Source organism: Canis lupus, chromosome 8, assembly GCF_048164855.1.
Source record: "Canis lupus baileyi chromosome 8, mCanLup2.hap1, whole genome shotgun sequence".
NCBI lineage: Eukaryota > Metazoa > Chordata > Mammalia > Carnivora > Canidae > Canis > Canis lupus.
In genome coordinates this window covers 12,168,019-12,195,188 of record NC_132845.1, presented here as the reverse complement: position 1 = coordinate 12,195,188, position 27,170 = coordinate 12,168,019, and the positions used below count along the sequence as shown (strand labels likewise).

The 27,170-nt window shown below is 37.5% G+C and overlaps 1 long non-coding RNA gene across 16 annotated transcripts in view; it reads right to left on the bottom strand.

Moving 5' to 3' along the window:
- The window catches only part of LOC140637834 (uncharacterized), a 325,342-nt gene that overhangs the window by 155,303 nt on the left and 142,869 nt on the right, over window positions 1–27,170 (bottom strand). For 2 of the 16 annotated variants that reach the window (XR_012034900.1, XR_012034904.1), the window contains exon 2: window positions 26,987–27,152. The exons of the other annotated variants lie outside the window; for them this stretch is intronic. This is a non-coding gene — a long non-coding RNA (uncharacterized lncRNA). The remainder of the gene's footprint in view (window positions 1–26,986; window positions 27,153–27,170) is intronic. 16 annotated transcript variants of the gene reach the window in all.

The following is a 27,170-nucleotide window of genomic DNA, read 5'->3' as shown; positions in this document are numbered from 1 at the left end:
ATCCAGCCCCACATGGGGCTCCCTGTTCAGTGGGGAGTCTGCTTCTCCTTCTGCCCTCTCTCTGCCATCCCCCTGCTTGTGCTCTATCACATACTCTCTCTCTCTCTAATAAATAAATAAAAATCATTTTTTAAAAAAGGAATTTTATCTAGAAGTAGATAGGAACCTGTAGAATTAGTTCAGTGTGTTCAATAGGATGTTTGGCAAGAACCAACCAGAAATTTCAGAATGAGTCAGGGTGGCATCTTAGTCATGTGTGCTCATTTGGAAGGTTTGGCTCTTTAACTTTTGACTATACTCCAAAGGGAAACAGTGAAGGAGTTTGTACTAGTTTCCTGGGGCTGCCATAACAAAGCACCACAAATCAAGTTGGCTTAAAGAACAGAAATGTATTGTCTCTCAGTTGCGGTGTCTGGAAGTCCAAAATCAAGCTTCCAGAAGGGTTGGGTCCATTTGAGGATTGCGAGAAAATCTATTTAATGCCTCCCTGCTAGTTTTTGTCCTATATATTTCTTAGCCTGTAGGTAGTGCATTCCCTACGTCTTCACAGTCTTCCTTCTATAACTGTTTGTGTCAAAACTTCCCCCTTTTATATGAATACCAACCACATTGGATTAGAACCTACACTAATGATCTCATCTTAATTTGATCTTCGGCAAAAACCCTATTCCCAAATAAAGTCATATACAGAAATACTAGGGGTTAAGACTTACATATCTTTTGGGGGAGACATAATTCAACGCATAACAGGGACTAAACTATTTCCAACAATATTAAGGATCTATTCATATAGAAGTATGTTTCCTAGAAAATTATTTTTTCACCATGCAACATCACCTGCCCTTGACTGAGTACTATTATATAGACAGATCAGTGATTCTCCACCAGTTGAGCACTGGGGAGAGTAAGTAAAGATTAAGGAAGATGTGGTGGGAAGCAATAACTAAATATCATGGAAGAAAGACTTATACCCACAGATGAGTATCAGAATCAAAACTAAACATTTTTCTAAAAAAATGTGTTCAATATATGAAATATGAAAAAAATAATTATTTTCTTTTTTTCCTTTTCTTTTCTTTTTTTTAAGAAAGCTCCACACCCAGCATGGAGCCAAATGTGTCTTGAAAAGACCTGAGCAGAGATCAAGAGTCAGACACTTAACCGACTGAGCCACTCAGGTGCCTGAAAAAAATTATTATTTCTAATATTAAAGATAAAAAGTAAGCCTCATTACAGTATTGTTGGCTGGTGGGCATAAGTGAAAGATATTTATTTCTAGTCCTTCCTTGTCTATGCTCCTCCTATAGGAGTATCAAAGTATGGTTGGGCAGTGGGAATTTTGGAGAGTTGCATGCCATTAATTTCCTGTCACCATTCCCTAAAAACAGTAGCCTCTCTGTCTTGATTTAAGTCCTCTGGTTGTCTACCAGTTCTCATGGCACCCTTGCACACCATCACAGAAGCCCTGTGACATGTTGGAAATATTCACATCTGAAGTGTCTTGTGGATTGGGAATTGGTGATCTATAGCCTGAAAACCAAATCCTGCCTACAATTTAATTTTATAAATAAAGTCTTATTGAAACACAGCAACACCCATCCATTTATGCATCGTCTATGACAGTTTTTGTGCTACTACAGCATAGTTGAGTAGTTAAAACTAAAACCATGTAGCTCACAAAGCCTAAAGAATGTATTATCCAAGTTTTAACAAGGAAAGTTTGTTAATCCCTGTTCTAAATGTTTGCAAACTTTAGCTATGCCCAAGGAAGTTATGTTACTACACACACACAAAACAAAACAAAACAAAACAAAACAACCTCACAGCCATGTTCCTGGACTCCTTAATAACATGTAGATACTTCCATGATACTCCTCCTTGAATTTCCTCTCCAAAGAAAGGACAATAAAATACAAAGGATAATTCTTTCGTTTACCTTGGTCTTACTTTTCCATTAACTAATGAGCACAGGAAGGGGTAAATCTTCTACTTCTTTATTATAACCTATTCCTTTATTTGCTCCAGACACATTAAAGAAGAAAAAAAAAAAAACATAACCTCTACACTCTAGTAATGCATGTCTGGATCTTGTAAATAAGAGCTAAAGGAAATTTGAAAATGCTCTTCTTTTTTGTGATTATCTGGATATCACTATTATTGCCTTGTACTCACAACAGCCAGCCAGCCTTGAGATTCAAAGCACATCAATGACCTTATGGGTTCCAGGAAGGAACCAATCTCTCTCATTCCCTAAAGCAATAATCTTCACCTCTCAGCCTTAGGAATGGAATGCTAAAAGGAAACATGATTTATACTGACAAATGCATTGGTTTAATATCACAGAAGTATTATCACAGTTACATCAATGTGCATGATGATGCTTTACTGCTCCACTGGTCCTTTAAAAGTGATCCCAGATTACAGTGCAGGCACACCTCTTAAACTCTAGTATCAAAGTATAAGCATATACTTGAATCTAACTGTCCAGGAAAAAAGAAACTGCAGCATCCTCCTACATCAGTATAGCCTTCATTCTGGGTATTATCTCACTTTGGCTCAACTCTAAACCCAAACTTGGCAAACCTATTTCAAAAATTATCCTTTAAACCCCTTTACAATTGGTGGTGGGGGGGTGGTCAGGCAAATGTTTTGTCAATCAGCCCTCCCCTCCACATATATCTCAATAAAAATGAGACTATTCCTGCTGCTCTAAAACTCAACGGAGGTAAATAGGGCATTGTGTCATATTTGTAATATAAATCTTCAGCTAGAGAACAAATTTGCATAAACCCTTCCTTAAAAGCTGGAAGGCCAGTCAATCTACCAAGTGGGAGAAAATATTTGCAAAACATATACCTAATAAGGGGTTATATCCAAAACATATGAACAATTCAAACAATGGCAAAAATTAAAAGATAATCCAATTTAAAAATGGGCAGAGGATCTGAATAGACATTTTTCTAAAGAAGACATACAGATGGCTAACAGGTACATGAAAAGATTATCAATATCACTAATCATCAAGGTACTGCAAATCAAAGCCACAGTAAAATATCACCTCACACCTATTAGAATGGCTATTATCAAAAAGACAAGAAAGACGAGTGTTAGCAAGGCTATAGAGAAAAGGAAACCCTTGTGCACTGTTGGTGGAAATGTAAATTGGTGCAGCTACTATGAAAAACAATATATATATATATATGAATATATCTATCTATCTATGTATCTATCTATCTATCTATCTATCTATCTATCTATTCATCCATTAAAGAAAGGAAATCTTGCTACCTGTGACAACATGGACAGACCTTAAAAGCATTAAACTCAATGAAGTGTCAGACTGAGAAAGACAAATACTATATGATTCCACTTATATGTATACTCTAAAACAAACAAACAGAACAACCAAACTCATAGATGCAGAGAGCAGATTGGTAGCTGTCTGAGGCAGGGTTGGGGAGTGGCAAAGGGGTGAAGGGGTCAAGAGATAACAAACTTCCAGTTATAGAATAAATAAGTCCTGGGGATGTAATGTTCAGTAAAGGCACTAGAGCTAAGAATAATTTATTATATATTTGAAAGTTGCTACGAGGGTAAAAGTTCTAAACACACAAAACAATTTAACTATATGTGTAAAATACAAGTTAACTAGACTTATTGCTATCATTTCACAATACATAAATATCAAATCATTATGCCCAAAACTGTTATATGTCAATTACACTCGATTTTATTTTATTTTTTTTAAGATTTTATTTATTTCAGTGGGGAGGGGGAGAGGCAGAGGGAAAGGGAGAAAGAAACCCACAAAGACTCCGTACTGAGTGCAGAGCCCCACATGGGGCTCGATCCCATGACCCCAAGAACAGACTCCAGCCAAAACTAAGAGTCAGATGCTTAACCGACTGTGCCAACCAGGTACCCCTATATCTCAATTTTTAAAAAGAAAAAAGTTGGGGAGCCAGGAGAGCTAGAAATATGTGTGTTTTTGTTTATATTTGTATATAACACCAGACAAAATAATGATAGCTCCTACTTACTGGCTGCCAGGAATGGTTCTCTACACCCATATATTATTTCATTTATGCCTATTTTATGAAGAGATTATTAAGTCTACTTAATAAAAAAGGAAACTGAAGGTGACTCACTTAATGAGTTGCCCGTATCACAGAGTAAATGAGAAATAGACCCAGGATTGAGCCCAAATCTATTGGATTCTAAAGAATAATCCAAGGAAATGCTTCCCACATTGAGTCCTTACAAGCTATTGACACTTTGACAAGATGTGATAAAACAAACGCTTTAGGGAAAGGAACTCAGAAAGGGTCAAATGATGAAGGAGAGTGAAGGGAAGGCACTTCTGAGTGGAACATAGATGGGGAGCAGATGGCTTAGAACATTCCTGGGGAAATACAGGGGCACAAGGGAATATCTTCATGGGAAACTGAATACCTCAGAGTAGGTCTGGCTTAAGAATTTCTTTTCTTATTACTTTTCCAAGTTATCCATTTCACGCACAACAATTTGCTAAGATTATTAGACAATAATGGCCTAACACAGATCAATGATCCTATTCAGCAAATGGAATTCCACTCCCCAACTGCTGTCTTTCTACTATGCATCCAAATAGACCAGCAGTATACTGATTAATGTTTATCAAGCAACTCTCCACTAAAAGGAAAAAAAAAAAACACACAAAAGCATGATTTGTAGTATTTGCCATTCTCTACATTGTAAGTATTATCTACTGTGACCACTATTCGGCCACCAACATGTCAACTCGATGTAGAATTGGGGGGAAAATACCCATGGTAGGCGCTTGGGAGATGGCATGAGCCAGCTCGACCATACCACTGACCCAAATGGTATCCTTCTATCTCTAAAGAATTTTCTTCCAACCACTTTAGCCCACATTTTCTTCTTTTTCAAAATCTTATGGCTTTAAAGTCAATGGCACATTGCTTGAAAGTCTTTATTTTATGGCCATATTATATTCCATGTTGTACTACAGTTAACTTCTGACTACAGCCAGCCTTAGGAAAAGGAACATCTGATTTATCTTTCCATTCTAAGTGTCCCTTTACAGATAGTTTTATCTATTTGAGCCTGATATGAAAAATGGTTAGCTTTCTTTTAGAGTTAGTTGTCAAACTTCTTAAAGGATAGAGAAAATACCTGATATTTCTTATTTCTCATAGAATACCTAGGAATGTGCCGGTGGTTAATTAATACTTGTTGATTGTTGATTAATACTTGTTGATTGATTTTTCTAGATCATCTTCAGACCTTTGAAACTACTACAAACTACAATCTGCAACTACTGCATGTGTACTTTGGAAACTTGCAAAGCTTGCAAATAATATAGTTTTATTTGGTTTTGTTATTTCCTTCTGCCCCCACACAAAAAAAGCTCAGACTTTAAAAAGTCAAGGTTCTGAGCAACTCACTCTGAACGAAATATAACCAGTAGTCTGCCTTTATATTGAAGTCTGCTCACTGCTTAGTTCCAAACATCTCTAGGAAGTCTGCTCCACAAAGCATCTATAGGAAAAGAAGAATCTACAGATTCAGGTTGGATCCTCCTTGTTCTAGAAATGAAACTCTAGGGTCATAGTTTTCAAAAATTTAATAGCAGTTTTATTTTTATTTTTCCTAAAGAAAGATAGTCTCCATATAATCAGAGATATTTTCTGGTTTGTTCGCCCTTAAATCTCCAGAACCCAGAATATGTAATAGTTGTTCAATGAATATAAATGAAAGGCAAGCACAGTAACAAAAGTGAAAAGAAAGAGAAAAGCGAAATGAAACAAAATGAAATATTGGGCAGACACTCCAGTATAAAAAATATACAAATGATGTTCCAGTATGAATTTATTTTATAAGTTTGAATTCATAATATTTACTCAGGAAGACAATCGATAAGAAAATAAGATTACTGGACTGTACATGAAACCTTGAAACCAGGCACCACAACTGATGGTTGTAATCTGATTTCAGCCTGAGTATCCAATTTATTTCTGCATTTGTTTTGGTTGCATGGGCTACAGAAAATCCTGATTTACACAGATGCCGAGTAAATTATTTTAACATCACTCTTAGTAACCTCAGAAGTCTTCAATTAAACACATACATAATCTTGAAAGAATAGTACAAAATTTGTGTTTGCAAAGTGAGTAAATAATATCTCAGAATTACATTTGATGGTTTTTTCAACAAGTTTAAAATTTTATTGATGTAAATATATGTGCATATACATTATACACATATCTTGAAATATTTTGAGATAGTCAATAATGTCATTGAAGAATTTCATACATTTCCATGCCCACCTCTATCACATATTTACTCAGTTTTATAAGAATCAAATTTACCTTGTTTTTTTTTTAATTTACCTTGTTTTTATACTGAATCCAAATTTTGTTTCAATTTTATTGCTAACTTTATAGGTAGTTGTAAATGAGATTAACATGGCAGGCTAGCATTGTCATATTGAGTTTCTTCAGCTTATTAAAAATGTCAACAAAAAAATGTCAACAAGAGACACAAGCAAGCAAAACCATGTTCTAAGAGACGCTTTGTTAATGGTGCTATTACCAGGAAGGAAAAAAAAAAAAAAGATTTCTTGTCTCACTTGAAAGATTTTTTTTTTTTATTTTTTTTTATTTTTTTTATGATAGTCACACAGAGAGAAAGAGAGGCAGAGACACAGGCAGAGGGAGAAGCAGGCTCCACGCACCGGGAGCCCGACGTGGGATTCGATCCCGGGTCTCCAGGATCGCGCCCTCGGCCAAAGGCAGGCGCTAAACCGCTGCGCCACCCAGGGATCCCTCACTTGAAAGATTTGTATCAGCACTTGGCTTTGGTAGAAGTAACTTCAATTGAAAAGGGAATTTTGGAACTCCTTACACACACACACACACACACACACACACACACTGCTAAAAAATCTGCATTTACAGAAACTACACCTTTAAAATTTGGCAGTTTTTATAAAAAAAATGAAAGACTGTTTTGAAAGACGCTTATTAAGCTGCTTCATAGCAAGTGATTGTCTACTCAATATACCACAATTATTTGAACTCATTTTGGCAACTGCTCCTATATTACAAATCCTAAAGTTTTTCCAACCATTACTTTCTCAATACTAATTGCAACACCAATCCATTTTTGACAACTTACTTGATGGAATATTTTTTAAGTTAAAATAAAACTTAAACATGTTCCCTGTTGTAAGTGCTTCAAGGATTTTACTCAGTAATGTATATTCTTTGTGTTTACTTGTTTGGTCCTATCTTACCAACAAATTGGTGTAATACATAGTATTCATACCTTGAATTGAATTATAATGGTTTCACATAATTCACTTTTTGAAATAAACATTCTTCAGGAGCAGCTTCTTAGTATCCTTTCCACACAGTATTTTAAAGGAATGGCAGTAAGTGTATACGCATTGCTTGCTCATTTACCATGACTGTAGCAAAATCAATAGCATAGGGTTGAATGAGTATTTTCCTGATATCTTGTGCTTTCCTCTTACTTACATGATAATTTCAAATGGTGCTATACGTTTTTTTATTGACAGATTTACATTTTTAAGTGTACTTTTTCACGAACATTAAGTGGTGTTTCAAGTTGTACTAAAAGATGCTGGGAGGCTTATTTTTTATAGTCAATCTTTTATTTCAGAACTTCAAAACATGTCAGAATTCTCAGAACAAAGAACTCTGCAAATTTTAATTTCACAACACAATGAGGACTTTGTGTAGAGACAGTGTATTTGGGGCTGGTATAACTTGACTTGTGTCATCTGATCCTTATAATCTTCACAGTGTTAGCCATGAAATTCTATTTTCTTTGAAACTTCCTGTTTTTAATTAGTAATCGATTTCTAGTCTGAACACCAATTATTCCACCTCAAATTTAATAATTACACTTATGTGCCTATTTAATTTAGGCAAGTAACATCTGACACTTTGTTAGTAAAGTATGGTCATGATGCAGTGTGTAGAGTTCACCTGTTATTGCACAATTGTCTAATAAGCCATGATAAGAGCTTGAGTGAGCAGATGTGCCTGAGCTTTGCCTGGCATTTACTGGAGCACCATACACATGTGCTGAACTACTGAACTCATTGGTATCATTTTACATGAACAGACATGTACAGGCTTGAATTCAAGGAAAGACCAGAGAAAAGCTCCCTCCTTCCTACTATATTACACATTTGTAGGAAGGTCAAATATATGTATAAATAAGCAAAAGGAATCGGAGTTTAAAATCTGCATGAAAACAAGTTAAACTCTGCGTACATGGTATGCTCGATAGTCTCTAAAGTGCTAAAAATGGGCAAATACATTGTAGAGTCAAATGGGCAAATGGGCAAATGGGCAACTCTACATTGTAGAGTTGGTTTTGCTTCGGTTCTGGTAACAGTTTTTTAAAATAATGAAATACAACTTTTAGTTGAATTAAACGTGAAAGTCTACAGAAGCATCTAATAGAAACCTGAGGCTTCACAGGAAGCAGTTTGAAATTACATCTAGATCCCAAAGTGCCTACCCAACATAAGACATAGTCAAACTGTTTGGCTTGTCTCTTTCTAAGTAAGTCACCTGCTGAGAATAGGAGGAAGGAGAATGGGGGGGCAGTTATGAAAAGGAAGTAAGAAGGGAGAGAAGTAAAGATGTGGAGGGTAGAGGGGAGTAGGAGGCAAAGGATAAAAGGAGGGAGGGAGGGAGGGAGGGAGAGAGACAAGGAAAAGGGAATGGAAGGGAAGGAGGAAAGAGGGAAAGAAGGGAAGGAATGGGTCTTGAGCTGGTGCTATGTGACTGGTCATGTTCACATTCTCCTTAGTTTCCACCTCCACTGATTCTGAAGCCTCCTTCTCTTACTATCCACCTCCCACTAGCCCCGCTCTCTGTCAAAGTCTCTACATCCTGAGCTCCTCTTGCAGGAGCAGACCTAATTTTATTTTGCTTCACTTCATTGTGCTTTGGTTTTTTTTGTGCTTTGCAGATACTGTGTTATTTACAAATTGAAGGTTTATAGCAACCATGCATCTAGCAAGTCTATCGACAACGTTTCCCCAACACATATGCTTGCTTTGTCTCTGTGTCACATTCTGGTAATTCTCAGACTATTTCAAACTTTTTCATTATTATTATATTTGCTATGCTGATCTATGATCAGTGATCTTTGGTGTTACCACTGTAATTGCTTTGGGGCACCACAATCGCACCATATGAGACAGCAAACTTAATTGATAAATCTTGTGTGTGCTCTGACTATTCCACTGACCAGCTGTTCCCCTATTTTTCTCCCTCTCCTTGGGCCTTCTATTCCCTGAGACACAATATTGAAATTAGGACAATTAATAACTCAACAATGGCTCTTAATGTTTAAGTGAAAGGAGGAGTCACATGTCCTCACTTTAAATCAAAAGCTAGAAATGATTATTAAGTTTAGTGAGGAAGGCATGTCTAAAGCCAAAGTAGGCTGAAAGCTAGGCCTCTTGCACCAGTTAGTCAAGTTATAAATGCAAAGAAAAAGTTCTCGAAGGAAATTAAAAGTGCTACTCCGAAGAACACACAAATGATAAAGCAAAACAGCCTTATTGTTGATATGAAGAAAGTTTTAGTGATCTAGACAGATCAAACCAGCCACAGAATCCCCTTAAGCCAGAGCCTAATTCAGAGCAAGGCCCTAACTCGAACTCTCTTCAGTCCTATGGAGCCTAAGAGAGGTGAGGAAGATGCAGGAGAAAAGTTGGAAGCTAGCAGAGGTTGGTTCGTGGGGTTTAAGGAAAGAAGCCTTCTCCATACCGTAGAAGTGCAAGGTGAAGCAGCAAGTGCCGACAGAGAAGCAGCAGCAAGCTATCCAGTAGATCTAGCTAAGATCATTAATGAAGGTGGCTACACCAAACAACAGATTTTCAACGTAAACAAAATAGCTTTATACTGAAAGAAGACTGACCTCATGACCAGGGAGAAGTCAATGCTGGCTCAAAGCTTTACAGGACAAGTCGACTCTCTTGTTAGGGTAAGGCCCTAAGTTGAAGCCTATGCTCATTTACCATTCTGGAAATCCTAGAACCCTTTAGGAACTATGCTAAATCTACTCTGCCTGTGCTCGAGAAATGGAGCAACAGGGCCTGGATGACAGCACACGTGTTTATACCATGTCTTACTGAATATTTTAAGCCCCACTATTGAGAAAGAACTGCTTCTCTGAAAAAAAAGATTGCTTTCAAAATATTGCTGCTCATTGGCAATGAACTTAGTCATCCAAGAGCTCTGACAGAGATATACCACATGATCAACGTTGCTTTCATGCCTGCTAACACAACTTCCGTGCTGCAGCCCATGGATCAAAGACTCATTTTTACTTTGAAGTCTTATTATTTAGGAAATATATTTCTTTTTTTTAAAAAAGACTTTATTTATTCATCAGAGACACTGAGAGAGAGAGGCAGAGACATAGAGGGAGAAGCAGGCTCCACACAGGAAGCCCGATCTTGGACTCGATCCCAGGCCTTCCGGATCACGCCCTGAGCCAAAGGCAGACACTCAACCACTGAGCCACCCAGGCGTCCCAAGAAATACATTTCTTAAGGCTATAGCTGCCATAGATAGTGATTCTTCTATGAATATGGTCAAAGTCAACCCTTCTAGGAAGGATTTCCTATTCTAGATGGCATTAAGAATGTTTGGGATTCAGAGGAAGAGGTCAAAATATCAACATTTATAGGACTTTGGAAGAAGATGACTTCAACCCTGAGGAATGACTTGGGCGAGTTTGAGACTTCACTGGAGGCAGTAACTCCAGTTATGGTAGAAGGAGAAAGAGAACAAGTGGAGCCTGAAGATGTGACTGAACACTGGCAATCTCATGATAATATTTTCATGAATGAGGAGTTGCTTCTTATGAATGAGCAAAGAAAGTGTTATCTTGAGATAGAATTAACTCCTGGTGAAGATGCTGTGAAGATATTGAAATGACAACAGAGGATTTAGAATATCACATAAACTTAGTTGATATAGCAGCGGCAGGATTTGAGAAGACTGACTCCAATTTGGAAAGACGTTCTGCTGTGGATAAAATGTTATCAAACAGCATCACATGCTAGAGAAAAAAAAGAATGTTGATGAAAGGAATAGTCGACTGACATGACAAACGACACTTGTCTTATTTTAAGAAACTGTCACAGTCAGCCCGACCCTCAGCCACCACCACCCTCATCAGTTAGCAGTCATCAACGCTGAGGCGAGACCCACCCCCACAAAAAGATCATAACTCCCTAAAGCCTCAGATGATGATTGGTATTTTTAAGTAATAAAGTACTCTTCGGTTAAGGTTAGTACATTGTTGTTCTAGACATAGTGCTATTGCACACTTAAAAAACTATAGTGTAAATTAAACTTTTCTATGCACTAGGAAACCAAAATACTCATTTGACTTACTTGATTGTGATATTCGCTTTATTGCAGTGATCTGGAACTAAACCTGCAATATTTTGGAGGTATACATGTAATTTTACTTCCCAGGACTCTCATCCCCTTCATGAGGTATGGTGTGTGTTTACCTCCAGAAGACTCAACAGAAGAAGACATGATGCTATATTCTTTGTTGGACTGGTAAGGGCCTAATAATTTTTATGAAGTGGCAATTAACCATGCCAATAATTAACATGACATTTTGGGTTTCCTGAATCTATGATCATAGGAAACATTCATTATACCAATGCTTCTTTTTATAAATTTTTTAAAAAATTTTTTATTGGAGTTCGATTTGCCAACATATAACACCCAGTGCTCATCCCATCAAGTGCCCCCCTCAGTGCCCATCACCCAGTCACCCCATCCCCCCACCCACCTCCCCTTCCACCACCCCTAGTTCGTTTCCCAGAGTTAGGAGTCTCTCATGGTCTGTCACCTTCATTGATATTTCCCGCTCATTTTCTCTCCTTTCCCCTTTATTCCCTTTCACTATTTTTTATATAGCCCCAACGAATGAGACCATATAATGTTTGTCCTTCTCCGATTGACTTACTTCCCTCAGCATAATACCCCCCAGTTCCATCCACATTGAAGCAAATGGTGGGTATTTGTCATTTCTAATGGCTGAGGAATATTCCAGTGTATACATAGACCACAGCTTCTTTTTCCATTCATCTGTCGATGGACACCGAGGCTCCTTCCACAGTTTGGCTATTGTGGACATTGCTGCTATAAACATTGGGGTGCAGGTGTCCTGCCGTTTCACTGCATCTGCATCTTTGGGGTAAATCCCCAGCAGTGCAATTGCTGGGTCATAGGGCAGATCTATTTTTAACTCTTTGAGGGACCTCCACACAGTTTTCCAGAGTGGCTGCACCAGTTCATATTCCCACCAGCAGTGCAAGAAGGTTCCCCTTTCTCCGCATCCTCTCCAACATTTGTTGTTTCCTGTCTCAACAAAGGCTTCTTGAGCACCTATTGTGTGGGATGAGTGTTAAAAAAGATTGTAACGACATTTATCAGCCACTTACCATGTGCCAGGCGCTGTGCTAGGTGTATTCCATACATAATCTTTTCATGTTTCACACCACTATATAATCTTCTTTTCTCATATGGGAAAATTTTGGCTTAAAAACATTAATAGCCTATAAAGTCAAACAGTCGGTAACAAGATAGGGAAAGAATTCAAACTATATCTCTGTGATACAAAATCTATGTTAAGAACTGAAACTCCATCACTCTTCCTTCAAACCTGCATAATCTTTAGCTTACTGTATCTCTGACCAATTAATTGCTCAGGAGTTAAATTTTCCATCTGACTTGGTGCATTGTTGCAGGCTATAATTTATTTTAAAAGATGTTTTTCTACATCGTCATTTTAACTTTATATTTTACCTGCCCAATGCAGCAGAAAGGACATAAAGACATTAGCTTTTTAAAAAGATTGACAGATTCCCAACTGTATTCTTAAAACCCAGGATTTTTAAATCCTGTAATTGTAACAATGGTCTGAGATCAATAGGAAACTTTTTATCTGCATCTTCGCTTCACCAGAAAAAAAATTCTGAACTTTCTTCAACTTTTAGGATTCAAGTAAAACTTCTGCCAAGCAATAACTGGGAAAGCAAAGGAACTGTCGATTAGCTAGGTGTCTATCTCTTAGTGGGGAATGCGCGTGCGTACACAGGGATGTAGCTGTCAGCATGTGCGTGCACACAACCATGCACTTGTACACACACTCTGCACTCGGTTTCTCACTCCCTCACTCAGCTTCCTCTACCACAAGATCCTTCCCTCCTGCTTTTTAATTCAGGGAAAGCTTTCTAAATGATGTCCCCACAGTACAACACTGCCAAGGTTAACCAATAGATGCTATTACTCCCCATTATTTTCACAAAGCCAGCAGTCACTGACACTGAGTCTCTTTTTCCTTCTCAAACATCCCTTACACAATTATTTGTAAGCATTTTCCATAGTACTTCCTGTAAGGTAGAGATTGAGCTCCTGAAAATGATCAGCAGATAGTCAGTCCTTAGAGCTGTGGTTATTAACTGTGTCTCTCACTTTTGTTCAAACCATAGTAGGATAATATTTTCAAAGCGGGAGAAGGTTTTGTCCAACACTCTTATCTTACAGATGAAGAAGCTATGGCTCATTATAGCCTAGAGAGGTAAAATGCCAGGAATAGTCAAGATCGCACAAGTGAAGCTGCTGGAATTAGAATCCGGTACTGCAGGCAGAGCTAACATATTCAGCAGTCCACTCCTCCACTCCTCCACACGGGGTAGTGCCTGTGGCATACCACCCACAAACACTGAAATGCCATCTTTACTACTAATACGCAGGTCTACAGCCTGACTCTTTAGCATTAGCTCTTTTATCAGACAACCAACTGGCAGCTACTTGAGCAAATGAATTCTGTGTCTCATTTTGTAAAATGATTTTATCCTTCCTTTATTATTCTATGATGGATATTCTTGCACATTCATATTACTCTGGCATGATACACTCATGCTGTTTTGTGAAAAAAAATCCATATTTTAGAATAGACTATTATTGTACAATCTTGATATAACCAGTGCCACCTCATATAATGAATGAGTTAATAAAGTGCACAAAATGATTGCTTCTTTTCCCCGTTTTCTGTATATCATAGTTGAGGCTGCTACAAATACATATAGTACAATAATTATTATTGTATTCTATTGTCAAAATGTATCGAAGGTTTATCAACTACTGATGAGCAAATCTCAATGGGGTTGGAGTTGCAAACTCTTTAGACAAAAAAAAAAATCTCAGTACAGTAGACTTCTCATAAAATCCTTAGGGTTCCTTAGTCTCCACTGAGAGAAGAATTCTGTAATAACATTTTTCTTTCTATTTCTGGCATATACGATTAAGATCATTGCCTAGACTGAGTTATTAGCTTAAACTCTATTCTCTCCAAATCCTCATTGTTAAAATTTGTGTTTCAGTCAACAATCTTAACACTGCTTTGTAGTCTTTATTCTTTCAGGAGAAAACTATTTTTGATACACAGGCTGGTATTTTTCTGTCATATATCTTAGCTTTTTGGGGCCTAAGTTTCACACCTGGAACAAAATTTTTCCTTCCATCTTTTAATATTTGTTTCTCAAATCAAATGAAGGGTGATTTATGTAATTTTTCACTGACCATTAATCCACATTCAAATAGAAACATTTTCTTAACTAATTAGCATATACACAGCAGGAATGGGAAATCACCTTCTTAAGAGTTGAATCCATGTAAGCCTAGATTTATCTAGCTCCTGGGTCAAATATCAAACAGTAATGTTGCCATGTATGCCTAATGTTGTAAAAGTGCAACATCATAATACATTCCTAATAAGAAAATCATAAAATATCATAAACTGGATATGTTGCCCAACTATTTTCTCTCATCTTTGGTATTCATTCTTTCTTGGTCCTTCTCAGTCTCTTTTCGGTGCTCCTTCCCATTCCTTAACAAATATTTATAGTCCAGACACCATGGCAAGCACTAGAAATACAAGGGTAAATAAGTTAAAGTGCATTTCCCCACTTCCGTCATTTCTCAATATGCCATTCCTTGATGTCATTTCTCTCTCTCCCATACACACACACACACGAGTCTCTCATACACACATAAACACACACAATTCTCTCAAACTCAGCTGAGGGTCTGTTCTCTAAAAAGGTAACTGCCATAATTGCCTCAAGGGAACTCAGCCACACACCCTGGGAATTCAGCACATTCCCTGCTAACTCAATCTGAAGAGATACTTTGTGGTCTGGCTGTAATTCCTGGTTAATACTCTGCCTGTGAAGTCCCCTCAAGCACACAGGACTTTAATTCTTGCCTTGCCAAGCCATCTAGATAAATTCACCCTCCAGCACTACTTTCAGCATCCCTCAAAGGAATGGCATGGAAAATTATGTGCTGTTCCACTCTTCTCTCCATGGGAGGGAAATTTTGAGGTAGTCAAGCCCTATCTTTGCCCACACAAATTCTGAGTCTTCTATTGTTCTCACATGCCTCAGTGTCTTCCCAGAATTCCAAACAAGACCTCTCTGCTTTTGATTTTTCTCTTAGCCCTGTTGAGGTTTCTACCTTAATGTTATCTTCCCATCTATGGTGTCCCAGGTCTCTGAAGGACCTAAGCATGTTGCATCTCCAGTCTCATTCCCACAGAAAATCTCTCCCTTGCTCAAGGCTCTAACTTTCAGCCTTAGAAACTCTCCATTCTCATAGCAGTGAGAACTCCTTTTATACCACATCTTGAATTGTAGGCATCTAAAGCTTAAAATAAATCCTATGCTCAGATTTGCTCCAATCTGGACTCATTACTCTATAGAGAGGCCTCCTGTTCAGCTGGGCTTTCACTTCATGATTCTCCTGTATAAGATTTCTCTTATGATTTTTTAAAAATTTTTCTACCATTGTGCTGAAACACTTTTAGTATATTTCTTAGAGAATTTGTTTCTGAGAATTTTGCAGGTTTGAAAACTTTTTTGTTCCAACTCTCACATCTGTTAGTTTCTTTCTTTTTATATAGGAAGAAAATTCTTTTCCTTCCATACATCTCAAAGAATTGCTCCATCATCTTCTAGCTTAAAGTGTTGCCAATGAGAAATCAAATAATATTCTCCTTTATCCTTTATGTTACTTATTGTTTTTGTCTCTCTGTGTGAGTTTCTAAGTTCTTTTCTTTATCTCTCCATGTGTTAAAGGCTGTAGTTGCTCTTTAATTAAATACAGTCTTCTGTTTTCCTTTAGTAGTAGGAGCTCTAAGATTTAATGAGGCACAGGGGTCCCCAAACTACAAACTGTCATTCCCAGCTTCCCTTTGTAGACGAGATGACCATGTGTATAACTTTGGACCAATCGGATGTGAGCAAAAATTATATACAGCTTCTAGAGTGGGCCCTGAAAAAAAGGGAGGGAAATGGCCTTACTTTCTCGTTCTCTTTTTCCTGATAGCTGTAAAGAGATGTAATGGTGAGAGCTAAGGTAGCCATCCAACCAACCGAGGAAGCCACATTTTAAGAATGGCAAGAGAAAAGATAAAAGGAGCTTGGGTTCTCAATACCATGAAGCAGCCACGCTGCTTATGTTTGGACTAATATTTGAGAGAGACAAACAAATTTCCATCTTATTTCAGCCACTATTATTTTGGCCTTTGCAGCAACAGACAACACTGTATGCTAAGTAATATCTTTTTCCTCATAAATTTATTCATGGTCATTGTTATGAGCACTTGGTAGTCTCTCTGAACATGCAGACCTTTCTTTAACAATAGCATAGTCTATTTTTGTATAATTTCTTTGATAATTTCTCTGCCCAACCCCCATTTTCTGTTTCTCTCTCTCTGACTAGTTGTTAGATCTCCATAATTGGTCTTACTATTTTCTTAGTTCTTTCCATCCCCTCCTTGTTTCCCATCTCTTATCTTTTTGTTCTAATTGCAGGGAGATGTACTCAACTTTACAGACTACTGAATTCTTTTTTTAAATGTTGTATATCTAAAGCCTCCTTCCTTTTATTGCTTCTTTATTTTTAGAATCCTGTTTAGCTTCATAGATAGAATATCTTTGGTTCTTAGACTCTTACGGCAGAGTTTTTTTTTTTTTAAATGTATTTTCTGCTTCCTTTATGATTTTGCTCCTAAGAGTTCCATTTTACAGATTATTTTGGTTTTTCCTCTTTCATGTCAGAGACTTTCCTCTATTAGCTGTTAACCTTACGTATTTATATGTTTAAGAGTAAGATATTTAAAACACTCATGGGAAATTCTATGTGTTAGGGCAGGCCATGTTAAGTGTTGAACCTTGAGTGACAAGCTAAACTTTTTGTGGGAGATTCCACCAATGTCAAAATTTAAACATTATTTTTTATTCTTTTACAGCCATTCTGCTTTTTCAGAGTAAAGTTCTCCAGACTTTTACCTGGAGATAGGAGGTGGAGGGGGTGTCCTTCTAACTCTCTGCATTCTAGAAGATGAGAGAATGAGAGATGCACAAAGAGAGAGAAAGGAGAAACAGAAAGGAAGCACTTGTACAAGGACAAGCACATTAGAGCACAGTGATAAACTGGCTACCTTACCTTTTAATATGCAGTTAATCTTTCATCCTATTTTCATCACTTAACCTGCCCCTACCCCTAACTGGGTCTGGAGTACCTAAAATCAGACACCTTCTAATCCAATTTCAAAAGAAGTTGAACCTCTAGTCATGAGTAAAAGTTAGAATTAGCCTGGGGGGGTGGGGTGGGGGGCTGTGGAAAGTAAGAATCAGGGTCACTGAGGAGGGTCATGTTGGGAAGATGACCCAGGAAGCCTAACTGTTCCATATGCAGACCCTTTGTATTCATTGCCATGCCTCTTTCATGTCTCTCAAAGTAGCTGGTGCCTCCTTTCTGGAGTTCTGCAGAGCAAATTTAATCCCCTTTCTGCAGTATCCTCTGCTGCATCTTGCCTAAATCAGCTTCAGCCCTCAATCTTCTATCTTCGCGAAAATTCATTGCCTACTGTTGCCTTCTCTTCTGTTTCTTTTTTTCATGTGTTTGTGTGCTTTATTTATTTATTTATTTATTTTAAATAATTACTTTATTGTTCAAGCTTCTGAGTTAGAACTTAGAGAAATGTGTACTTAATGATCCAGATGACCTGGCACACACTTATCTTTGAGCATCACATGTTGTATCTATGATATATTTGCAAATGGCAAATTCACCTTATTGTGATAATTGCTCCCTAGCATCAAATATAGTCCTTTACCATGCGTCAATACAGAATTAAAATATATAAATAGGTGATTCGGGTCTTTTTTTTTTTTTTTCATTTTAGCTGATCTTTCTAGAAAGTACAAATTCTATTTATAGAACAAGCTATAGCTGTTTACCTAAAAAGAAAACAGGCTCTTTTTTCCTCCATCAAAACAAATTTCACATATATGACTTCGCAAATTTACTTACAAGTGAAGATAATGTTGGCCAAAGAATCACACTAAGATTGGTCCTAAACAACTTATTTCCCTAGAAAACTTCCTGTTAAATTAGCTCTGTTTCTCTAGATCAAGCCCCTTGGGTAATGAGAGAATGTCCTTGGTAGCTACTCTTTTAAAGGATCTCTAAGATGTAAATGAATCCACTGGAGCCTCCAGAACAAGGCACGCCTGGTCTTTCAGTTAAACTGTGGTCCTGAACCTCAAGTTACTACTCAAAGAAGTTAATAAAAACGTATCTGCCTCTCTGGAATGCCGGCTACAATGAAAATCTCATATGGTCTTCCAAAGGACAGATCTTGTCTTTGCTGAGTGTCATAACAGGAAATTTACATTCTCTGCTGAGCAGAAATTAGTCCTAGAAAATGACACCATGGGTTTAACAGTTACACAATGTTGGAAAGCCGCTGACATTTAATTTCTGTTGGTGTTCAAGCCCTACAAACTTTGTATCATAAGCCACTGAAAGCTTCTCCCTCATTTTATACATTGCCATAATTCAGAAAAATCTGCCTTTGGGTCTTTTCTGAAGCGTTCTGTTGTTTTTGTTTGTTTGGTTGGCTTGGTTCAGTTGTTTTTTTTTAATCTTCTTTCAAACAACATGCTGTAGGTTTCCATATGCTTACTCACTGGCTATTATTTTACCTATCATTCTTTTCTTAATTATTCAATTATATTTATTTTAGTTGTACATATCCTGAATCCCATTCCAGGTCACACACTCAGCTGGTTTTCATCAGAATGTGGAGTTATGTAAGTTTGCCTGTCCCAATCCTTTCCGTTCCAGAAATCACGACTTTCTCCGCTCCTCTTTTCTAACCTTCCTCCCTCAAATTGCCTTCTGACTTCCTTAGAGTTCAGTCAGCTTTTCATTCCAGTTGGAAAAATTTCAGGATTATTACTCAGATACTTGGTTGAAAGTTTCACTCCTGAGAAAGAGATTTTTCCCCCCTCTCTACATTGTGACAGGAAATAGAACACTGAGCCTGTCCAAGGCAGGAACAACACTGGAACTAGGCCCAGGGCCACAATCGTTATGTCACTTCTGATGAAGCTCAGCCTACCATAATTTAGGCACTTCTGTAGCACACACAGATTCCAGAGTCTACCCTAGACCTGAAAATCATTTATGGTCTACTCAGTTTGCCCTGATGATGTCAATGCCCTAGTCTTCGAATCTTCAAAAATAGCTCTAGATGACAAAAACGCACCATTGCATGTCTGCAAACCCCAGGCATGTTAGATTTCAAATATGTAAGTCAAATATGACAAGTTCTCCAGGTTGGCCAATGAGACTAACGAGGTAAAAAAGCAGACAAAGAGATTAAGCACAAGGGGAGATAGGGTTTTTTTGTTTTGTTTTGTTTTTTTTAGCTCATTAAAGTCCCATGCCGCTATCCTGTTACCAAATTATGAACAGGTTATCAAACATGGCAAGATGCATCTTAAAGCTCTCACACTCTAGATTCAGGTGTGTCTGAATTTGTTACCCAACTGTGCCTCTGAGGAACTGTGTAACATGAAATGAGTTATTTAATGTCTCTAAATAGCCATCTCTCATCTGCAAGTCCCAGTAATAATAGCTACTTGGAAGCTGATTTTGAGAGTCACTGAAAAAAAAAATGCATTAATGACAAAATATGCAAAGCAGATAGCCCAATGCAACATCAATACCAATAGGTACTTATGACATTAACATCATAAACACAGCATCATCGTCTCCTTTGATTTTGGGAGGTTGCCAAAAATCATTCTACGTGTCAGTGAAAACAAAACAAAACAAAATGGCCAAAGTCAGGCCTTAGAAGAGAGAATATTGTATGCTGACACTGACTTATCACTTTATTTGTATCACTACAACCATATTTATTCTTTAAAATGTTGCATAATAATTATGAAGATATGGAGCAGAAGCCAAACATGTCTGATTTTATTAGAAAGAAATATAGCAGCTTTTATAGGAGTTAGAGACTACTAATTCTGTCACCTGCCAGAATTAAAATTCTCCCTCCTTCACATTTAACCCTGGCAATGGTAAAGATACACCAATCAAAACAATATTGGGCAGCCCGGGTGGCTGGGCGGTTTAGCGCCATCTTCAGCCCAGGGTGTGATCCTGGAGACCCGGGATCAAGTCCCACGTCAGGCTCCCTGCATGGAGCCTGCTTCTCCCTCTGCCTGTGTCTCTGTCTCTCTCTCTCTCTCTGTGCCTCTCATAAATAAATAAATAAAATCTTTAAAAAAAAAAAACTTGACAGTATCTTAATTTCAGAGATAAATGTTAATCAGTATATCCTCACTCAAATTAGGTTCTTCATTCTTCACTGACTATCCCATATTCTATTTAATGTGTCAACTTTTTAGATAGGGAGGATTTCTGATGCTGTGGATATATATATATATATTTTTTATATATAATAAAGATTTCATATTATTAAACATATAATTCAAATATCAGTTTCAGAAAATGTAATGAGTCTGGCTAATCTGTTTTTCAGCCTTCTTTAGGACAGAAAAAGTGGTTCTTACTCATAATGTGTGTAAAAATATCCTGGCATGCTTGTTAAAAATATGTTTTCTGGCCTGACCCCAGAAATTTTGATTCGATATATCTGGGATAGGGCCAGAAAAGGGCATTTTAATAGATGTCCCAGGTGATCCCCATGGGGGTACGTCTCAAAGCTCACTTGGAGAAACACAGTACTAAGGGAACAATTGATAATATTGTGCTTCCATTTCATATCAAGCCCTCAATAACATTATAAAAATGATTGCAGATTCCTTAAAATATCACATCTTCTCCCTACATACTCTTTTACAGCTGAGGAAATTGTGCCAACCCATGCACAAATATGCCTTTCTATTTTTCTCCATTTTAATAGCAAGCTTGCTCAATCTTACTCTAATATTCTAGAAAATAAAACTCCTAAGAACACTGAGGCTAGAGACGAGATAAATCAAGGTATGTCCTGTTTTGTCTTTTACACAAGTCTTTATTTTTCGAAGGGATATACTCTGGAGTTATTTGAATACTGAGTTCTCAGACACATTAGTGTGTATTCACTTAATACTACTTGCTATAGAGTCTACTGGGACAGACATAATTAAAGTTAGAGTGGCAAGGCCACAACCAATTAAATATCAGTCAGAAATGAAAATAAAGCAGCTCAAAAATTAGAATGTAAATTCAATGTAAATATATTCATTCATTCTTTGTATTAGCTACTATTTATTAAGCACCCACTATATGCCAAGAGATCACGTTTCAATTTATTTTAAAAAGACATCTATTGTATAAAGCAAAATATATCCACATGGGATAACAGAGTGACATTTACAGGCTCTTTGGGGTATATTTAAATGTATGTCTGATCTTCAAGAGCAGGTCTTTGAACACAAAGAAAAGCAATGGTGCTGAATTAAAATAATCACAAAAATTATCACTAAAACCTCCACAAAATCTGCCCATCAATTTTTTCCAACCTTCCATATTCTTATTTTTAACTTCCAAAGCATGTAGCCCATAGCATTAGTTGCTGTTACTTATTTTGAAGCTGACTAAATTCAGTGTTATAGTAAGTCTATATAAAGGGACAGGCTACGTGTCCTTGACATTCTTCAACATTCCTCACCAACACTCAAACAAACAGGATTTATCTTTAAAACAAAATTAACAGCATTTTTTAAAACACTGCTGAGATATCTGGAGAGGAAGAATTTTTGAAATTGTATTGTTTAATGGCTGTCTGCACAGACTATTACTGCATAATGTATGACCCTGGGCAAGTCATACAACTACTCTGAACTACAATGTCTTCATGTGTTAAACAAGGAAAATAACATCTCATTCCAAGATTAGTGTGTAAGAATTCACAGAGGTAATGTATGTAAAATAGCCAAGTATAGAATCTGGCAAGAATAAGTGATCAATAATTAGAAGTTGGATGATCAGAAAATGAGGCTGATGCAGCTGAATTCGTCTCTATTAGTTTCCTGTTTGTGCATTTTATCTTTTCTACTAGATTGTAAATTATCTGAGAGCAGGAATGATATCAGCTTTTTTTTTTTATCTCTAGTAATCTGGTACAGTATTAAGTAAATAATATCTACTGTATGAATTCATATTCATGTAATTGAATTCATATCAATTGACAGGAGTGTAATTGTTTTTTCTCTTACTAAAAGTGTGAGCCATATCTTACCGAAGAACACAACTTGAAGTGTCTCAAGCTTTGGAACAAATACCTCCTGAAGAAAGCTAAGCACTACAATGATGGCAATAATAGCAAATTGCATTGTGGTGCTCTCTATAAGCCAAATGCCGTTAAAAGCACTTTGCATGTATTAACTCATGTAATCCTTTCAACAATCATACAAGGAAAGTAGCATCATTATCCCTGTTTAATGAGTGAGGACCTGGGAATGTGCAATGTGAGAGGCTAAGTGACTTCTCAAGGTCACACAACTAGTAGTGACAGAAGCAGGACATGAAAACCAGAGTGCTGGGTGCCAAGTCTGTGCACTTAACTGCTATTCTGTACTTCGACTATGGTAGAGTAAGAAAAAGAAAAGAGGGATCCCTGGGTGGCGCAGCAGTTTGGCGCCTGCCTTTGGCCCAGGGCGCGATCCTGGAGACCCGGGATCGAATCCCACGTCGGGCTTCCGGTGCATGGAGCCTGCTTCTCCCTCTGCCTGTGTCTCTGCCTCTCTCTCTCTCTCTGTGACTATCATAAATAAATAAAAATTAAAAAAAAAAAAAAAGCTGGGGGAGGAGAAAGATTTTTGGTCTGAGGTACAGGAAAAGACAGCTTTAAATCTAATAAAATGGAATGTTGACCCTTACGTTCATCACTTCCTTTTCAAATCTCAGGATAGCAAAATGATTGTGAGCGTGTTCACTTCCTCCCTGAGGAACAGGTCCGTGCAGAAAGGTACCTTAATTAATACTCATCATGCAGTTCAGGCAAAGAGACACATATATATATCACTACGGAAGAAAGCATTCTGGTGCATTTGGAACCACTTGAAAATCAGTGATGCCAAATTTAACAGCAAGTTCCAAACTTAGTGAGCTTGGAGTTCCCTTGCCTCTAGCGACATACACGTTCTAGTCTGCCATAGAGTTTGGGGGCGGGAGCTCTTAGTTTATTATTGGTTATTGTTTTATCTTTCTTTCCCTGCAGTTTTTATAGACGTAGGACCAGAACTCCTCTCAAATGTCAATATATTTCCAACTTTGCAAAATCTTCAAAAGATGTGGAAAGAGAATGCTCACTATTTACTTAATGGTGATCTCAATACCAGTTTTAGCAGGGGTCGGGAAACTTTCTGTATAAAGGGTCAGATAGAAAATAGTTTAGGCTTTGTTTGCCAGAGTCTCTGCTAGAGCTACTCAAGTCTGCTTTTGAAGTGTCAAAGCTGCCATAGACAATGCATAGGTGAATCGGTGAGACTATATTCCAATAAAACTTGAACTTAGGCAGCAGATGAAATCTGGATCCCAGGCAATAGACCTCAGGCTATAAACCTTGGATCCCAAACCGTAGCCTGGAATCCTGGGTTTATAGCAGTCCATAATCTTACAGGACTAATTGTTTATGCATCATTACAATTTGCTTTATGTCACTTTATCCCAACATAAATTATTTTATTTAGTTCTCCCAGCAACTCTTAGAGGTAAAAGAAAAGGCGGTTTGGGCAGATCAAGTGCACAAGAGTTAAACATATTGTAAGTTATGGAGAAGTTACAAAGCAAAAAATCAAACCCAAGTGGTTTGTTTATAAGCCACTTTTGTTCTGCGTCTCACTCTGCTTGATGTACAAGGCCAAAGCTCTTCTGGAAACTTAAAAAAAAAATTCAAATATTTTTCCATTTAAATGGGTTGTAATCAGAGATAACTCATTTCAGTAACAGTAACTTTAAGAGAATGAACGACTGAATTATTGGCCAAAATGCTTAGGATACAGAGCACTGAGCTGGCCTTTAACATTATGTCATACGAATAGAAAAGGTGGCTGGAGAATACATGCCAGTCTGATACTTCAAAACAGTAAGGATATAATTAATAGCGAGGCTAGGGGCAAGGTCCAATTCTGTCAGTTTTATATTTAATTAATCTGTGTCTTAGCATTAGGAAATTAAATCCCAACTACTATGTTTATAAGACAATTCTCTTATGACATTCTGACTTTTTAAGCTGCAGTGTCATATACTGCTAATCTCAAGGTTATGATGTATGTTTTGTTTGTTGTGGTAAAGTGTATTTATTCATTATACAGTTGATAGATGATACTAAGTTTTGTTTATTCATAGACTTTAGACTATTTAATCATCTGACTATGACAATGAAGAAAAATGCCTTTCCCCTTGCATCGTTGCGCAAATAAAAATTATAATTGTAACAAAATCTTTTTTAAAACAATACAGAACCTTGTCATTTTCTCATACTCTCCCTATTTTCTCTTATTCCAATATTTGATCTCTACTGAGAATATCCAGAGTTGGTCACCTTTGAAAAATATATCTGCTCTAAAAATCTAGACTTGCAAAAAAATTTTTTTAAATGGTGGGTGGAATGCAACAATATCCTGGAAACTTCACTTAAATACCTGTGTATGGAGAGGATAATATCCCCTAGGGGGTAAAGTTTTGTTTTATTTGTTTTTTATCTAAAAACTCTATAAAGGGAAATGTTGCAGTTTCATATCCAATAGTAATTAGAAACCATGGTTTGAGTTTTCTACTTGGAACATCATACAACACTTCCAGAATAGTGAATTAACCACAGTTTTATTATTCTTAAAAAAAAAAAACTATTAGAAAATGTTCTATCAACTTGATGAAAAGGGAAATGCATAATAGGTCATTAAGCAGAAAAAGGAATAAAAGGAAATGGGTTGTTTTTAATTAACACAGTGGTGCTATGCAGAGTGGTCATCATTAGAAAGGATAGAAATGGTGTCATACTTGGTGTGAGAGCTTCATAATTTGGATCCAAATTAGCATAGGGACAAGATGGAGAGAAGACAAATATTGCTCTTACGTGGGCAGAAATTCTATATCCCAGCAAGTTGCTGATGCTGTACCATTAGACTTCAACCGTCCTAAATTGAATCTCTGGTGATAACTACACTCTAAAAGGTAACTCCTACCCAACCAAAACTTAAAAATAACTACAGGGTACCTGAGTGGCTTAGTCGGTTGAGTGTCCGGCTCTTGATTTCAGCTCAAGTCATGATCTCAGGGTCCTGAGATGAGCCCCCCATTGGGCTCCATGCTCAGTGGGAAGTCAGCTTCCCGTTTCCCTCTCCCTCTGCCCCTCTCCCCATTCATGCTCTCTTGCTAGCTCGCTCTCTTTCTCTCTCTCTAAAATAAGTAAATATACCTTTTAAAAATATAACTCCAAGTGTATTAGTCAGGGTACTCCAGAAAAATGAAATCAATAGGATGTGCATATGTGTGAATGTGTGCATGTGTATAAAAATATACGTGGAAATTACATACTGGCTCACTTGATTATGAAAGCTGGCAAGCGCCAAGTCTACAGCGTGTGCCAGTAGCCTAGAGACCCAGGAAAGCCAGTGGTGCAGTTCCAGTCCAAAGCTAGGCACAGACCTAGGAGAGCCCATGTTCAGATCCAGTCTCAAGGGCTATCTGCTGAAGAATTTTCTTTTGCTCAGGGTGGCCAGTCCCTTGTTCTATTCAGGCTTTTAACTGGTTGAATGACTGCCGTCCACATTATGGAGGGCAATTGGCTTCCTACAAAGTTCACTGATTCAAATGTTAATCTGATCCAAAAACACCCTCCAAGTTGACACATAAAATTAACTGCCACACCAAGGATACCAAACTTGAGGGCAGGAATGCAGTAGATACAGAATTAGTCGCAGATCCCAGAGATAAAATGTACTAGCTGTCTGACCTTAGGCAAGGCATCCAGTCTCCCTGAAACCCAGTTTCCTCATTAGTGCCTACTTCAGAGAATGGCTGTGAAAGTTAAATGAGAAAATAAGGATAAATGCACTCAAACAGTTCTGAGCTACCAATAGGGCTTTTTAAATATAATTTAAAATTACTATTATTAGAATTACTGAAGGAATCCTGACTCACTACGCATTAAGTAAATAAAGCATATTCGTACTGAGACTGATCAGCTTTACATTTAAATACACTGCCCAGGCCTTGGAGGGAGGAAGGAACATGGGACTAGGAGGGAAAAGTAGTAATATGTTCTTTTTCTAGATAGATGTACTATGAATTCGCACATCCAGAGACGGTATAATAGCTCACCGGGAATACTGAACTCCTCTACACACCATCCTAACAAACTTGAAGGAAGTCAAGAGGAGGGCAAGCCGAATGCCTGTGAGGACAGACGGTTACTGCATGAGAACAATTTCAAAGCCATCAGTCTAGAAAAGTGAAGGCTTCGCTGGGAAACACAACCAAAGTTTACAAAATCAAAGAAACCATAGGGGCACCTGTCTGGGTACCTTAGTCAGTTGAGTGTCCGATTCTTGATTTCAGCTCAGGTCATGATCTTGGGGTCCTAGGACTGAGCCTTGATTTGGGCTCTGCACTCAGTGGGGAGTCTGCTTGACAGTCTCTGCTTCTGCCCCTCTCCCCACATGCGTGCACTTTGTCTCTGTGCCTCTCTCTCTAAAATAAATAAATAAA